Here is a 4,934-nt window from a genome sequence, read left to right as displayed (position 1 = left end):
TCCCCCCTGCAGTGCCCGGAATGGTGTTTCTGCAGCTGATGGCAGTGTCAGCATCACAGCAGCACCTCCTTGTCACTGACAAGGGCAGTAAATTCGTGCCCAAATACACCTCTACCTTTGCAACAACGTGTGAAAGGAAAGGCTTCAATGGTGAATAAACTCCCAAACTGGCCAAATGGAAAGGGGAGTGGATGAGATTCACACTCAGTGCCTCAGGGTGATGACAGGGAGTGCAGCTCCTCTGGCTCAGCTCCGAGAGGATGGAAGGAGGGATGTGTGCTGCTGGGGCTGCTGCTTTTAGAGCAGGGCAGGGAGTTCAGTGCATGGAGCCTGTTGCTGCTAACAGTGTTTGTGTTTAGAGCCTAAACTCAGACCATGAGAAGATGATTTAGAAGGAAATTCTTTAATATAAGGGCAGTGAGGCCCTGGTACAGGGTGCCCAGGGAAGCTGTGACTGCCCCTGGATCCCTGGAAGTGTCCAAGGCCAGGCTGGACACTGGGGCTTGGAGCAACCTGGGATTATGGAATGTGTTCCTGCTCATGGCAGGGGGTGGAACTGGGTGAGTTTAAGGTCCCTTCCACCCCAAACCATTCTGAGATTTTATGAAATAGATTTCACCAGGGCATCCTTCCCTTCCCAGGAGAGTTTCCACCACTCCATGAGGCCAGACCAGGTGCAGATGTAACAGCAGCCTGCATGCCCAGACCCAGCCACACCGTGCTCATGTCCAGGTGGGTGCTTTCCCAAGGAAACCTGCCTCCTGACAGCTCTGTCCCAGCCCCAACCCGCTGCCATGGGCCACAGGAATGCAACAACAGCCCTTCACAAGCCCACACAGACAGGTGGAGCACGTGGTCCCCACACGGGCTGCACCCTAAAAGTTAAATGTGAGAGAGGTCATGGAAGGTGCTCAGGACTTACAAGAGATAAGGCAGAACAAACACAGTAAGATGCTTAATTTCATGTGGATTTTAACAGATTTACCTCAAAGGTTTGCTGGGACTCCTGGGAAAAACTTTGTAGGTAGAATGTTCCCAGACCCAAAAAGAGTGAGACACATCCCAGCAGAGCCAGAACAGCAGCACATCCAGGCTGCAAATGACTGCAAACAGGAGGTGAGATCCCAGAATCCTGCATCCCTGGATGTCCCCCCATCACAGAGCCTCAACTCGCTCCTGGTTTCATGCACAGGTTTGTATTCTGTCCTTGCAGATATCCCTGATCCTACACCCTCACTTCTAGCAGGATATAAATGAGAAAAATCACAGCAGGACATGTGTTTGATCAGAAATCCATGGAGAGCCAATATTACAAGCCAAGGGACACCTTGGCTACATTCAGTCTGCTGGAAATTCTGGTTCTTGGCTCCACTGCTGTCCCAGACCATAGAATCCCACACTGGTTTGGGTTGGAAGGGCCTTAAAGCCCATCCTGCTCCCCCCACCCAGCCATGATCAGGGACACCTTCCATTGTCCCAGGTTGCTCCAAGCCCCAATGTCCAGCCTGGCCTTGGACACTTCCAGGGATCCAGGGGCAGCCACAGCTTCTCTGGGCACCCTGTGCCAAGGCCTCATGGTGGCTTGTCCAGCCTTTCCTCCAACAAAACCTGATAAAACCATGTTGAATTTTGCCTCAGGTTTCCTTTCTTTGCTCCAAGTCCGGCTGGCGCTCTCTCCAGGAGCCAGGAATTAGGTAGCACAGCTATTCCAAAGTAAATTGCCCTACAATTGCTTTTCCATAGCAAGAGGGCTTTTTTCTTAGGGCAAACCACTTTTCTTCTTGAGGAAAGTGTCAGCAGGAGGAATAGCCAGGGAAAACTTGGCCATGCTGCTATCCTGGAGTTACTATCAGGTAAATAAAGGCCAGTGAGTTTCCCCTCTACAGTTTTTGTGGCCAAGTTCTTTAACTTTCTCTCAGCTTAGCTGAGGATGTCAGAGCTGGGGTTCCCTAGAAATGCTCTTAGCCTGGGCTGGGGAGAACAAACTGAAAGGGCACAGAAACCATGGAGCTACTCCAGCCAGGGAGAAACGTCTGTAATTAATGTAGTGGGAAAATTACACATTTATATGGCCCCCCCAAACACAAGAGCAGACATCATTTCCTGCAGGGCCGTGGATGCCTGCCAGCCCGCAAATAAATCACAAAGCCACAAAGCCAACAAGGAGGAAAAGAAAGGGGAATTATCACAGAGGATGCAGCAGCCTTTTGTACCAGGAAAATCATCAGCATCTCCACCAGACATCTATTGTTTATCAATAATATTCCCTGATGCTTCTCACCATTTGGGACTGAGATGGGGAGGGATATTCAAGCAGAATGAGAGAGGTCTCCTTGCATTTTGCAAGCTCCAAAGGCACAGCCAAAGGTTGGCTTGGGAGATGGATTGACCTGCCCTGGAGGCATTTGTGGACCAAATCCAAACAAACCTACGGCAAACCTGATATTTAATAGGCTTTGGCATGGGTGAAAAAATGGAATAGACCCAAAGTTGCTGACTTTCCTCCAGGAAGAGAGTGTCTGGAGGCAGGGATGGAGCACTCAATGGTCTGGCAGCAGCTCCAGAGGGACTGTGTCCAGTGATGCTGGAGATTAAAAATAAGAGAACAAACAGTTTCAGTGAGGACTTGTAGTCCTGCTGCCATGCATTTTCCCTCCCCTTGCCTGTCCCCGTAGAGGTTTGATGGTCTGGAGCACCCTGGAGTCACTGAGAGCCTCTCCATTGTCCATTGCCTTCCAGCTGCCCTTGGCTCCAGCACTGGGATCATGACAGCAGCTTTACAGCTTCACCCACGGCCCATGAAGCTTTGTCAGCATCAGGAGACGGTTCCATCAGCGGGGTTCTGAGGGGCAGTTCCTGTTTCCTGCACTATCCAGGGCTTGTAAATGAACCATGGGTGATGCCATGCTTCCCAGGATATATTGTGGCCACAGCAACCCTGGCCAATGCATCATCAGTGGGTTTTTCTTCCTTTTCCACTTTGAGCTGAAGTGCTTTAGGGGGCCGTTGAAACCATCCTGTGCTGCTCACAGAGAAGCTTCTCCACCATCTTTTCCCCGCCACAGGAATCTCACGGATTGCCAGGGACCCTAAAGGCCATTCAGTTCCAAGTAGACCAGGTCGCTCCCAGCCCCTTTCCACCTGGATGAAGTGGGTTATCTCCCTGAACCCCTGATTTCACTGCCTGGCCACCAAACCTCCACCACAACCAGGGACATCTGTGATGAAATTCCTCCCCTGTTCCAGGCTTGCCCATCCCAAATGCTCAGCCCTCCTGCTCATACCCTGCAGTGGGGAAACACAACTGGCACTTTAGCAAAGCCAGGGAACAGAGCAAAATGCTTCCCTGCACCTCAGGCACTTCAGCTCACCTCAGGCACTTCAGCTTTTCCTCCTTTTCCTCGGCTTGTTTAACAGGAAAAAAAAAAAAAAAAAGTGACAGAGAAATTGATTGCATTTATTCACACACACAACAGTGAAACATTTGTTTTGGAGAAAATCTCACTGATTCTGGCTATTAATCCAGAGGCAGAGAGAACAGCAGCCTTTAATGTCTGCCTGTTCCTCAGTGATTTGTGCTTTTGTGCTTTGAGCAACATTCCCAATTCTGATAAAGGTATTAGTGCATTTCTTGGGGTGAATTATAAATTATGAGGCACAAAGCCTTCAATTTATGCACTTCAGTGCTGAGAACTTACATGCAAAACAAGATACTGAAGCTCTCCATGTCCCCACAGCAGCTCTCTCCACTCTGCACAGGCAAAGCACCCAAATTATTTGGCTGTGTTTATGAGAGACACATTTCAGGGATTAGGGCAGGAATAGACATCCCCTGGATGTTTTCACAATACTTTGCTCGGAGCAGTGGCTCCTGCAGCAATATCCTCTGTCCAAGGCAAGCTCCCTCTTTGAGCTCGGCATGACCAAATGGTACACAGGATAAGGACATTCAGGATAAAGACATCTGGAAGTGGCTCTCTACTGGCAAAGAAATGCTTATTAACACACTTTCTTCAGATTAAAAATGGAGCAAAACTAAAATGCGGCAAGCACAGATCTGAGTTTTTGTCTGGGGAAGGAGGGCAGGGGAAAGCTGTCCCCAAACCGGAGCACACCCAGCATTGCAAACAGCAGATTAATCCTTTTTTATTTGTGTTTCCACTTCCTTTTAACCAAAAGAATCACAGAATCATTAAGGCTGGGAAAGACCTCCAAGATCATCAACTCTGACCATGAATTCAAGAGCACTAAACCATTTTCCTGAGCACCACATCCACATGCCTTTTGAACATTTCCAAGGATGGTGCCTCTGAGCAGCCTGGTCCAATGCCTGACCAACCTCCCAGCGGGGAGATTTCCCCCAGTTTCCACTCTAAACCTCATCAGGCACAACTTGGGGCCATTCCCTCTTGTCCTATCCCTTGAGCTCCAGAGCTTTGCCCAGCTGTGTTCCCTTCTTAGGACACTCATCCCAGGAGGAAAAAACTGAGAGGGAGCTGCACCACCCCAGGGCAGAGCTTTTTCCCTTCATTTTTTCGAACAGGAAGAAAAAAACCACTTTGAAAAAAAAAAGGAAAAGCTAGTTTAGGCTACTCCTAAACCAAAAGTTTATATTCCTTAGTTAGATTTTGAAAAAAAGTTTGCTTGACCCAAAGTGTTTCATTTGACCTAAAAGCTTTTGCTTTGCTTTAAGTTTCTTGGAAACCTAGAAATCAGAGGACTGAATAGCTCATTAAAAAAGGGGGGAAAAAATAAAGCACTCTCCCCATCAGGGTTTGAGGAAGGTGGCAACAATAAACAGTGATAAAAGAGTAGCAGTCTGTATTCACAGAAAATGTCTCAGCTTGCCCATGTGCCCACAAGGATGCATCAGTTCATGTTGTCAAAACCGAATATAATTTCACGATTATAAGCCGCACCATTTTGACTAAAAT

General features: G+C 48.5%; 1 long non-coding RNA gene across 1 annotated transcript; it reads right to left on the bottom strand.

The window, feature by feature from the left end:
- Positions 1–2,018: 2,018 nt before the first annotated feature.
- On the bottom strand, positions 2,019–3,406 carry LOC116999072. The gene is made up of 2 exons (XR_004418517.1): positions 3,372–3,406; positions 2,019–2,584 (listed from the first exon to the last, which is right to left on the bottom strand). It is a non-coding gene; the product is annotated as an uncharacterized LOC116999072 (long non-coding RNA).
- Between the last annotated feature and the right edge of the window lie 1,528 nt (positions 3,407–4,934).

The sequence above is a fragment of the Catharus ustulatus genome, chromosome 7 (genome assembly GCF_009819885.2).
Source record: "Catharus ustulatus isolate bCatUst1 chromosome 7, bCatUst1.pri.v2, whole genome shotgun sequence".
Taxonomy (NCBI): domain Eukaryota; kingdom Metazoa; phylum Chordata; class Aves; order Passeriformes; family Turdidae; genus Catharus; species Catharus ustulatus.
This window is presented reverse-complemented; position numbering and strand designations above follow the sequence as displayed.